Below are 12,182 nucleotides of genomic sequence, written 5' to 3'. Positions count from 1 at the left end.
ATTCGGGTTTTACCTCAGGACCATAGTATTTAAAAGGTAGTTTGAATTGATACAGATAACACAGAATGAAAATAAAACCAAGGCAATGAATATCTTTGTGAGACTCATTCTTTTTAACTTACTTCATACAGAAGGGATGTTATAAGATATGAGAAATAACGGAATGTGCTCTTTGTTTAAAGATAATCAGTACCAAAATACAAACCATCAATATTAAAATTTTGAGCCTAGAAACAATAACCAATGAGATAGAAGCACAGTATTTAACCTGATTGCTGAAGGCAGGAATAAAAGGAAGCCAGAAACAATCTAGTTTGTATCTTCTTCCATAGTATTGACAGGCCCTCTGTTTTCTTACCTTGAGCAATGAAGCAGCCCCAGAATCTTGGGATACTGAAATTAAGATAGGAAGGAAATACAAACTTTAAATATTAATTCAGCAGTACTGAAAGTAATGCACATAAAACATACAATGGTAAGGTATTTAAATATGGCAATAAAAACCTATTGAACAGGATGAGTCACATTAATTTGCCAACCATAAAATATCTCCTTTTTTTATGTATCATTTAAAAAGACTTTTAAAAAGTCGAATTAAAAACTGTCCTTGGCATTTAAAGTTTAAACATGGTTCTTCATTCAGTGGTATAAGGAACCAATCAATGTCCAAAGAATAAATACAAAAAGGAGATCCAGGTGGTATTAATAGGTAAGATTTTGAAGTGCATGTTTTTACATTAAAGGAAAAAAGCTTCCTTTTCCCCATATCAAGGTAATAGCCTCTCATTTAAGAAAAATCATTCACCACACTACCATCCAGGATAACCGCTATTAACATTATACACTGTTAATTTAGAGTGCCTTTGGCCTCACATATAAATTAAATTGATCCAGGTGATTCTGTCTTCTGTCTGAAATGAGCATGCCAAATAAGATTAAAAAATTACTTTTGACCAGATCCATCTATATACTCCTGTAAGAGGCTCATTTCTGACTGAAAGACACCTACATTTTGAAAGTGAGGGGATGGAGAAACATTTATCATGCAAATGAATGTCAAAAGAAAGCTGGGATAGCAATACTGTATCTAGACTTTTTTTTTTCAAGTTAGTTTATTTACATAATCTCTGTGCCCAACATGGGGCTTGAGCTTATGACCCCAAGATCGAGAGTCACTTGTTCTTCTGACGGAGCCAGCCAGGAACCCCCCGGCAAACTATACTTTCAAACAAAGACTGTAACGAGACCAAGAAGGATACTATATAATAAAAAAGGGGAGAATCCAACAAGATGATAGAACAATTTCAGGAGCGCTTGGGTGGCTCAGTCGGTTAGGCATCTGCCTTTGGCTCAGGTAATGGTCTCAGGGTCCTAGGATCGAGCCCCATGTCAGGCTCCCTGCTGCTCAGCAGGGGAGTCTGCTTTTCCCTCTGCCCGTCCCCCTGCTCAAGCACTCTCTCCTGCTCTCTCTCAAATAAAATCTTAAAAAAGATATAACAATTGTAAATATTTATGCACCCAATATTATGCACACAAATACATAAAACAGTTAACAAACTGACAGTAATACAACAGCAGCAATACAGTAGTAACGCTTCAGCGCCTACTCCCATGGATGGATGGAGCATCCAAACAGAAAGTCAACGAGTAAACAGTGGCTTTGAATGGACACACTAGACCAGATGGATTTTATACATTCAGAACATTTCATACCGAAGAGAAGAGCACACATTCTTTGCAAGTGCACGTGGAACGTTCTCCAGAACAGATCACGTTAGGCCACAAAGTAAGTCTCAACAAATTCAAAAAAATTAGTCCTACCATGCATCTTTTCTGACCATGTGCTATGAAATCAACCACAAGAAAAATATGGCAAGAACACAAACACATGGATATTAAATAACGTGCTACTAGAACAATGCATGAGTCAACCAGGAAGTCAAAGAAAAAAAATTGCATGGAAACAAATGAAAATGAAAACAAAAAATCTTTGGGATGCACCAAAATTGGCTCTAAAAGGGAGGCTTAGAGCAATACAGGCCTACCTCAAGAAACAAGAAAAATCTCAAAATGCCCTAACCTTCCTCCTCTAAAGGAGCTAGAAAAATAGGAATAAAACCCAAACCCAGCAAAAGGAAGGAAATACTAAAGATTAGAGCAGAAATAAATGACATAGAAACTAAAAAAAAAAAACAAAACAAAACAGAGCGACTGGGTGGTTCAGTTGCTAAGCATCTGCCTTTGACTCGGGTCATGATCCCAGGGTCCTGGGATTAAGCCCCGCACCAGGCTCCCTGCTCAGCGGGGAATCTGCTTCTCCCTTTCCCTCTGCCTGCTGCTCACCCTGTTTGTGCACACACACACCCTCTCAAAAAAAATAAAATCTTAAAAACAAAACAAATAAAAAAACCCAGTAGAACAGATCAATGAAACCAGGAGCTGTTTCTTTGAAAAGATAACAAAATTGATAAACTCTAACAGGACCCACTGAAAGAGAACGAGGACCCAGATAAAACCACTAATGAAAGTGGAGAAATAACAACCAATACCAGAGAAATACAAACAATTTTAACAGAATATTATGAAAACCTATATGCCAACAAATTGGACAGCCTGAGAGAAATGGATAAATTCTAGAGACATAAAGATACAAATGCAGTGATCTAAAGGGGCATTCGCACCCCGGTGTTTACAGCAGCAGTGTCCACAACGGTCAAACTGTGGAAAGAGCCCAGATGTCCACCGATAGATGAATGGATAAAGAAGACAGGGTCCATATATACAATGGAATATTACTCAGCCATCAAGGACAAATACCAATAATAGGAATAATAGGAAAATAAGTCAATCAGAGAAAGATAATTATATGGTTTCACTCATATGCGGAATATAAAAAACAGCACAGAGGATCAGAGGGGAAGGGAGGGAAAACTGGGAAGAGATCAGAGAGGGAGACGAACTATGAGAGATTCTTAATTATAGGAAACAAACTGAGAGGGTTCCTGGAGGGGAGGTCAGTGGAGGTGACTGTGTGATAGGCAATTAAGGAGGGCACGTAACGTGCTGAGCACTGGGTGTGACACACAACTGATGAATTACTGAACTCTACACCTGCAACTAAGGATGTACTATATGTTGGCTAATTGAATTTAAATTTAAAAAAAAGAAAAAAATATTCTAGGAGCATATACTTAACAAAACTAAAGCAAGAAGAAATAGAAAATTTGAACAGATTCAATTACCAGCAATGAAATTGAATCAGTAATTTGAAGTCTCCCAAAACACAAAGGTCCAGGCCCAGACATCTTCACCTACAAATTCTACCAAACATTTAAAGAAGAATTAATACTTGTTATTCTCAAACTATTCCAAAAAATACAAGAGGAAGGAAAACTTCCAGTGCATCCTATGAGAACAGTATCACCCTGCTATCAATACTAGATAAAGACAACACACAAAAAAGAGAACAATGGGCCAATATCTCTCATGAATTATAGATGCAAAAATCCTAAATAAAATAGCAAATCAAATTCAATAATACATTTAAAAATCATACACCACAATCAAGTGAGATTTTATTCTTGGGTTGCAAGGGTAGTTCAATATTTGCAAATCACTCAACATGATACATCACATAAACAAGAGAAAGGATAAAAAGGATATAATCATTTCAACAGATGCAGGGAAAAGCATTTGACAAAGTACACCACCCGTTCATCACAAAAACCCTAAACAAAGTAAGTGTAGAGGGAATATACTTCAATATAATAAAGGCCATATAGGAAAAACCCAGTTAATATCATACTTAATGGTGAAACACTGAGAGCTTTTCCCCTAAGGTCAGGAACAAGACAGAGATGTCCACGGTCACCACTTTTATTCAACACAATCCTAGCCACAGCAATCAGACAACAAAAAGAAATAAAAGGCACCCAAACTGGTAAGGAAGAAGTCAACTTCTCACTATTTGCAGTGATACTAGAACTGATAAATGAATTTGGTAAAGTCAGAGGATACAAAATCACTGTACAGAAATCTGTTGCAATTCTTACATACTAAAAATAAAGCAACAAGACGTGAAATTAAGAAAACGATCCCATTTACAACTGCACTGAAAACAATGAAGTATTTAATGAAAGGCGTAAAGGACCAGTACTCTGAAAACTAGGAAACACTAACGGAAGACATTCCATTTTCATGGGTTGGAAGAAGAACAAATATTGTTAAAATGTCTACACGACCCAAAGCAATCTACAGATTTAATGCAATCCCTATCAAAATACCAACAGCATTTTTCAAAGAACAAATAATCCTATAACTTGTATGGAGCCGCAAAAGACCTTGAATAAACAGCCAAAGCAATTCTGAAAAAGAAAAAACCTGGAGGTATCACAATTGCAAATTTCAAGTTACATTACAAAGTGGTGGTAATTAAAATAGTATGGTACTAGCACTGAAAAACAGATCAGTGCAATAGGACAGAAAACCCTGAAATAAACCCACAATTATTTGGTCAGTTAATCTTTGACAAAGGAGGAATGACTAACAATGGGAAGAAGTCTCTTCAACAAATGGTTTTGGGGAAATCTGCTTTAACACGGGGGAATAGAAAAGAACCGGTTCTACTTTTCTTACACCACACACAAAAAGAAACTGGAAATGGAATAAAAACCTAAATGTGAGACCTGAAGGCCGTAACAGTCCTTAAAGAGAACCGCAATCTCAGTGACATTGATTGTAGCAACATTTTTCTAGATGTCTCCTGAGGCAAGAGAAATAAAAGCAAAAATAAACTATTGGGGGGCGCCTGGGTGGCTCAGTGGGTTAAGCCTCTGCTTTTGGCTCAGGTCATCATCTCAGGGTCCTGGGATCGAGCCCCACATCAGGCTCTCTGCTGGGCGGGAAGCCTGCTTCCTCCTCTCTCTCTGCCTACTTGTGATCTCTCTGTGTCAAATAAATAAATAAAATTAAAAAAAAAATAAACTTGGGACTATATCAGAATAGAAAGTTTCTACACAGCATAGGACACAGTCAACAAAATTAAAAAGGCAATGTATCAGGAGAAGATACTTGCAAACGTCCTATCTGATAAAGGGTTAGTATCCAAAATAGAAAAGAACTTAATTCAATACTCACCAAACAGATAATCCAATTTAAAAATGGGCAGATCCTCCTCTCTCGCTGCCTACTTGTGATTTCTGTCAGATAAATAAATAAAATCTTCTAAATTTTTTTATTTTTTAAATAAAATATTTTTTAAAAATGGGCAGAAGACATAACAAATATTTTTTTTTTAAAGATTTTATTTATCCATTTGACAGAGACAGATCACAAGTAGGCAGAGAGGCAGGCAGAGAGAGAGAGGAGGAAGCAGGCTCCCTGCTGAGCAGAGAGCCCGATGCGGGACTCGATCCCAAGACCCTGAGATCATGACCTGAGCCGAAGGCAGCGGCTCAACCCACTGAGCCACCCAGGCAAATATTTCTTTTTACTTAAGATTTTACTTATTAGAGGGACGCCTGGGTGGCTCAGTTGGTTGGACGACTGCCTTCGGCTCAGGTCGTGATCCCGGAGTCTCGGGATCGAGTCCCGCATTGGGCTCCCAGCTCCATGGGGAGTCTGCTTCGCCCTCTGACCTTCTCCTCGCTCATGCTCTCTCTCATTGTCTCTCTCTCAAATAAATAAATAAATAAAATCTTAAAAAAAAGAAAAAAAGATTTTACTTATTAGAAAGCACAAGCAGGGAGTAGGGAGACTCCCCGATGTGGGCCTGGACCCCAGGACCCTGGGATCATGGTCCAAGCTGAAGGCAGATGCTAAACTGACTGAGCCACCTAAGAGCCCCATAGCAGACATTTTTCCAAAGACGACACCCAGATGGCCACCAGACACGTGAATAAAAGCCTTAACATCAGTCATCATCAGGGAAATGCAAATCCAAGCCACAGCGGGGTATCCCTTCACACCTGTTGGAAAGACTAAAACACAAGAAACGACAAGGGTTGGCAGGGACACGGGGAAAAGGAGCAGCCGGTGAAAGCGGGGCAGCCGCTGCGGAAGACGGCACGGGGCGTCCTCGAAAAAGTAAAAATGGAGCTACCCCACGAGCCAGTAATCACACTGCTGTGGATTTACCCCAAAATACAAAAACCCTACTTCGCCGGGCTCCATGCGTCCCGGTGTTCCCGGCGGCCTTATCCACGACAGCCCGACGGCGGCCGCAGCCCCGGCCCGCAGCACGGACGGAGGCGGGTGCACCGGGGGGCGCCCCTCGGCCATCGGCGGGAGATCTTGCCATTTTCAACAACAGGTGGAGCTGGGGAGCCTAATCCTAAGTAAATAAGATAGTCAGAAAAAGACAAATACCCCATGATCTCCCTTATATGTGGAATTCAGGAATCAAAACAAACGGTCGAATGGGAAAAAGGACAAACCAAGCAACAGTCTCCGAGAGAACGGATGGTTACCCAAAGGAAGGCGGGTGGAGAGAATGTGGGGAGGAGGCCGTGGGATTGAGGAGTGCATGTATCACGATGAAATAAATTAAAAAATAAGTCAGTCAGTCTTTTCCTCAAAAGGTGGGTTAAAAGAAATCCACCAATACGTGGCCGAAGTCAACTTCTGCGTCTCTAGAACTTGTGCTCCCCAACGTAAATGTGTCTCTGGAATCTCTGCGGCTGTGCAGTGTGACACCGCCACCTCGAGGACCGGTGGCCGCAGCCTCTCTGTAAGGAACTGGTGCCCAACGAGCCTTGCCTTCTCTTCGTCCTCCGAGCCAAGCGGCCGCCAGCTGAAGTAGCGAAGAGGGCGGCAGAGAAAAGCAAGACAATGGCTGGATGGCGCGTGATCTGCAGTGACACCGAACACCTAATTTCAGTCACTGATAACGGAGGAAGCGGCAGTAAGGCTTTGTGTTGGAGTCCTGTGGTCAGACCTGGTTCAAAGCCAAACTTTGACATTTCCCCGATGACCGTGGAAGAGTTCAACTAATTCTGATTTGGTCAGCTGTAAGACAGTAAAAACGGCAGTGTCTGGCTTTGCAGGGTCATTGCCAAGATCAGGGGAAACAGCTGCCATACAAGGTGTCTGGTGCTTGGTAAGCGACCAGCAGGGCTACCTATTTTTATTACTATTTCGGCTCCATATCCTTGACTGTACCGCTGGCCCTCAAGCAGCGCAGGATGGTTAGCCAACCGTCCCCCAACGCACAGTTGAAAGTCCGTGTGTAACTTCTGACTCCTCCAAAACTGAATTACTACTAGCCTTCTGTTGATCAGAAGGCTTACGAATAACACATTTTGCATGTCATATACTGCATTCTCACAATGAAGTCAGAGAAATGAAAATACTGAGATCGCAAGATACATTTATAGTACTGTAATTTTTAAATTAATTATCATTTTTTTAATTTGACAGAGAGAGAGATCACAAGTAGGCAGAGAGGCAGGCAGAGAGAGAGGGGAGAAAGCAGGCTCCCCACCAAGTAGAGAGCCCGACGCGGGGCTCGATCCCAGGACCCTGGGATCATGACCTGAGCCGAAGGCCGAGGCTTTAACCCACTGAGCCACCCAGGCGCCCCTATAGTACTGTAATTTTTTGATATCATGTGTTTACAAACGTAATCATCTCTCAGCACGTACATCAATGCTTCCACAAGATTGTAGATGCTACGTATTACTAACACTAGTCATCAGAAATGAAGATCACGTGAAAAAGAAATTCATACTTATTCACAGGCAAACGATTCAGCCCCGATAGCGAAGCAGCATCAGCCTGACGGCTTCCCAGCATCCTGGCCATACACTAATGAACAAATCGTTACGCTTTTACAGCCCACCTTCAGCAGGAGTGTCATCCACAATACGGTACTGGAAACAGTACTTTTTAAAAAATACCACTTACCGGGGCGCCTGGGTGGCTCAGTGGGTTAAGCCTCTGCCTTCAGCTCAGGTCATGATCTCAGGGTCCTGGGATCGAGCCCCGCATCGGGCTCTCTGCTCAGTGGGGAGCCTGCTTCCTCCTCTCTCTCTCTGCCTGCCTCTCTGCCTACTTGTGATCTCTGTCAAATAAATAAATAAAATCTTAAAAAAAAAAATACCACTTACCTGTGAGCATAGGCTGACACAACTGCTCCAATTATGAGAAGCAGAACGTACGGGAATGTAATCCTTGAAGACAAGGTTATAAACAAAAACTAACACATGAATTTTAAATTAAACGTCACTCACCTTCTGCCTGTGTGAGGACAGGTGAACCACTTCTTGCACGTGATGCTCTACACAATGAACCTTCAGGCAGGACGACAACAACACAAAAACGTCTCATGCAGTTCCCGCCATACAGTCTCCAAATCGCCACACGAAGATACGACATACACAATGGTTACGTTTATCAATAGCATGGCATCGTGATTAGTTACTATTCATTAAGTGGGAGCCCCATAAAGATCACCATCCTCACCTTCTTGCAATGACAGGGCAGCAGGGCTGGGGGGGGCGTCTGACTTCACATGGTCCCCAGGGCAGTGGGGACACAAGGCAGGAGAAGCAGGCGCACTCAGGGTCAACTTTAGGGAAATGCACAGTCACGTCAAAACCTGCTTTTTTTGCTTTCTTATTTCTCTGAAAGTAATTCTATTTGGTATCACGCCTCCTTCTACCCTTTGCTTTGGTTTCAGCGCCTGTATCACAGAAGGGTCCATGTTACGTAACAAGTGGAAAGTCGTCTTGAATGTGCAAACCTTGTGCCAGACTGTGGCATGTCCACTCTTCCTGGTGCCGCTGCTTCTACATCTTCGTGCTCGTGGTCTGGCACGGGCTGGGAAGCTCTCCCCGCCATCACATTTTTTGTTAATTCCTCTTGCGTGGTGTCTGTCAGCTCTTGAATTTCTCCAAGAACCATATGTCTGAGGTTCTTCACACACACGCTGTTTTTGCCACATCCACAATCTCTCACAATTTCCTTGACTGACTGTCCTAAGTCTTGTGAAATCATACAGAACATGGGGACGCCATTTTCTCCAGTAGAAATTTCTTCTGGGTTTCATAGCTTTCACAGCTTTTTCTGGAACAGTGGTGTAATCCTTCCTTCAAGCCTTTCATGATGTTCTCTTCCATGGTGTTGACAATATTTTCCATTCCGTACAGTGTGTAATGAGCCTTAAAAGTCCCTTGGGACCCCCTGGGTGGCTCAGTCAGTTAAGTGTCTGCCTTCGGCTCAGGTCTTGATCCTGGGGTCCTGGGATCAAGTCCCACATCAGTGGGACTTGCTCAGTGGGGAGCCTGCTTCTCCCTCTCTCTCTGCTGTTCCCCCTGCTGTGCTCTGACAATAAATTAATGAAATCTTTAAAAAAAAAAAAAGTCCCTATGAACCCCTGACCTGTAGGCTGAATTAGAGACACCGTGTTTGGGGGCAAGTAGACCAGTCTGATGTCTTTGGTGAACTCACAGGGTCTTAGGGTGACCAGGGCATTGTCCAATATCAAAAAAAAAATTTAAAAGGCAGTCCCTCATTGGCAAGGTACTTCTTGACCTCAAGGACAAAGCATCCGTGGAACCAACCCAGAAAATGAGTTCTCCTTGTCCAGACGTTTTTGTTGTGGAAAACTGGCTGCTGATATCTTTTCCCTTGACTTGGGGATCAGTAGCTTTATAGAGAAGAGCGGTCCTGATCATAAACCCAACTACATTTGCACAAAAAAAGTGGAATTAGCTTATCTATTCCTGCCTCCAATTCTAGTGCTCACTTTTCTTCCTATTAAATGTCCTTTAATGCCATTTCCCCCCAAGAATAAGGCACTTTGATCTGCATTAAAAACTGTTCAGTGGGGCACCTGGGTGGCTCAGTGGGTTAAAGCCTCTGCCTTCGGCTCAGGTCATGATCCTAGGGTTCTGGGATCGAGCCCCGCTTCGGGCTCTCTGCTCGGTGGGGAGCCTGCTTCTGCCTCTCTGCCTACTTGTGATCTGTCAAATAAATAAAATCTTTAAAAAAAAAATAAAATAAAAACCTATTCAGGCAGATATCCTCTTTCATCTTATTTTCTTAATGAGGCTTGCCTTTACAATGTCTGGGAACTCATCTGCTGCCTCTTGGTCATCAGAAGGTGTTCGGTTATCTTGACATTTTTTGAAACCAAACCACTTCCCAAAATTAACAAACCGTTCCTTCCTGGCATTAAATTCTCTAGCTTTGAATCCTTCATTTTTCCTTTTGTTTTGTCATATAGTAACTTCAGGTTTTCTCATATTGCATTAGTCTACAGGTATGCCTTTCTTACAGTGATTCTGTACCCACATAAAAGCTGCATTTTCAACATAAGATAAAAAGGTGTTTTGCAAGGTTTTCATGCCTGCTGATGTAGCTACAGTGCCTTCGCATTTTTTTTTTTTTTACAAAGGTCCATATACTAATTTATCTTAAAGGTGTTGCTACTGCAGCTTCAGACCTCAAGCTATGGTAAATTATCAAACAATTCTACTTTTTTTCTCTGCTTCTTCAGAGAACTTCTGGCATATCTAGTGGCACTTTGTATGGGTCCCACGGTGTTTAGTCAAGGTTTATGGTATTGCACTAAACACGAAAAATACATGAGAACCGCACGATCACTTTTTACTGTCCTACGTAACTTACTGAAAAGACGACCTGCTCATGATGATTAATGTCACATAGCATTAAAAAAAAAATTTTTTTAATGTCACACAGCATTTTAAGAGGATACTTGTAACATCGGAACTTACTGCAGTAGAAACAGGTGAACAAAATTATTACAGTAACATAGGATGCATGACAGTAAGTTTTATGGTTATTTTACAGCACATCTTTGGGTTTGTTTATACTGCTCTTGACTATAAATGGGACCATGCATGGCTATGTGTGCAACCAAGTTTTGATAAATTTTAACTTGGGATATTTTGTGTATATTTTATGGTAGTAAATGATAAAATAGACTACTACCCACACATATTTTGTGCATTCATGAGATACCTTTAATTTTTTTAAATAATTCTAAGGTATATAGTTCATTTATTTTTTCAAACTCAAAAATCTTTAAAAAATTTTCCAGTATTTATTGAAAAAAAAAAACTGTTGTTCAAGGATTAAATGTATTACAACTTTATAAGCTAAAATGAACTACATGGGACCATTTCCTAAGATTGAAAAGTTTGGGCTTTCTCAAAGATTGAATAAACTGGGACGCCTGGGTGGCTCAGCTGGTTGAGCAGCTGCCTTCGGCTCAGGTCATGATCCCGGCGTCCTGGGATCGAGCCCCACATCGGGCTCCTTGCTCAGCAGGGAGCCTGCTTCTCCCTCTGTCTCTGCCTGCCATTCTGTCTGCCTGTGCTCGCTCTCTCTCCCTCTGACAAATAAATAAAATCTTTAAAAAAAAAAAAAAGATTGAATAAACTTATCCACCTAAATATAAAGGAGATAACAAGTGTTTGCTTCTAGTTTTTTAAGTTAAGCTATTTTCACATTCAGTAGCCACTTAACAGACAAGCACTATTTATCCCCTTCATCTCATCAAGAAGAAAAGTGAAGCTCAACAAGGGGACTTCTTTGCTCAAGCTCCCATGACCTCTAAGCTGCTGAGCCAGAGCGGGTACCAGATTGTGACCCTAAATACAGGGCTTTCTCTGTACCTCCTCTGCATTATCCCAACGATCTCAAAAATAATTGGAGAAAAAAAACATGGAGAAGACTCCAAGACAATCATCTCTAAAACATAATGATTTAGCAAGATTAATCCATACAGGCATACACAATCCAACAAGGAGTACAGAAGTGAATTCTCCGTTTGAAAAGGATGCGAACACAGAAAAGACGAGTATTTTATTTTTACAAATCCAGCAATTTGGAGATACTAATTAAAGGGAATTAGAGACAATGTCTTAAAGACTCTAGCCTCTTCTCCGTTAAGATACCAAACCATCCTAAAGGCATACACACAAAAAGCTGTATCTAGAGCAGTCTTTTTCAAACCATTTTGATTCCAACTCACAGTAAGAAATTGCTTTTATTTTACAATCTAATGTGTATGTACGTCTAGCAAGAGTTTTACACACAAATAATACTCTCCTTATGTATGAATATTTATTTTTTCTATTCTACTTCATTAAAAAACAAAACAAAACACTGGTTAGACCCATTACATTCATTTCAAGACCCAGTTTGGAAAACACCTA

Source organism: Neovison vison, chromosome 3, assembly GCF_020171115.1.
Source record: "Neovison vison isolate M4711 chromosome 3, ASM_NN_V1, whole genome shotgun sequence".
NCBI lineage: Eukaryota > Metazoa > Chordata > Mammalia > Carnivora > Mustelidae > Neogale > Neogale vison.
Note: the sequence above shows the minus strand (reverse complement) of the source record.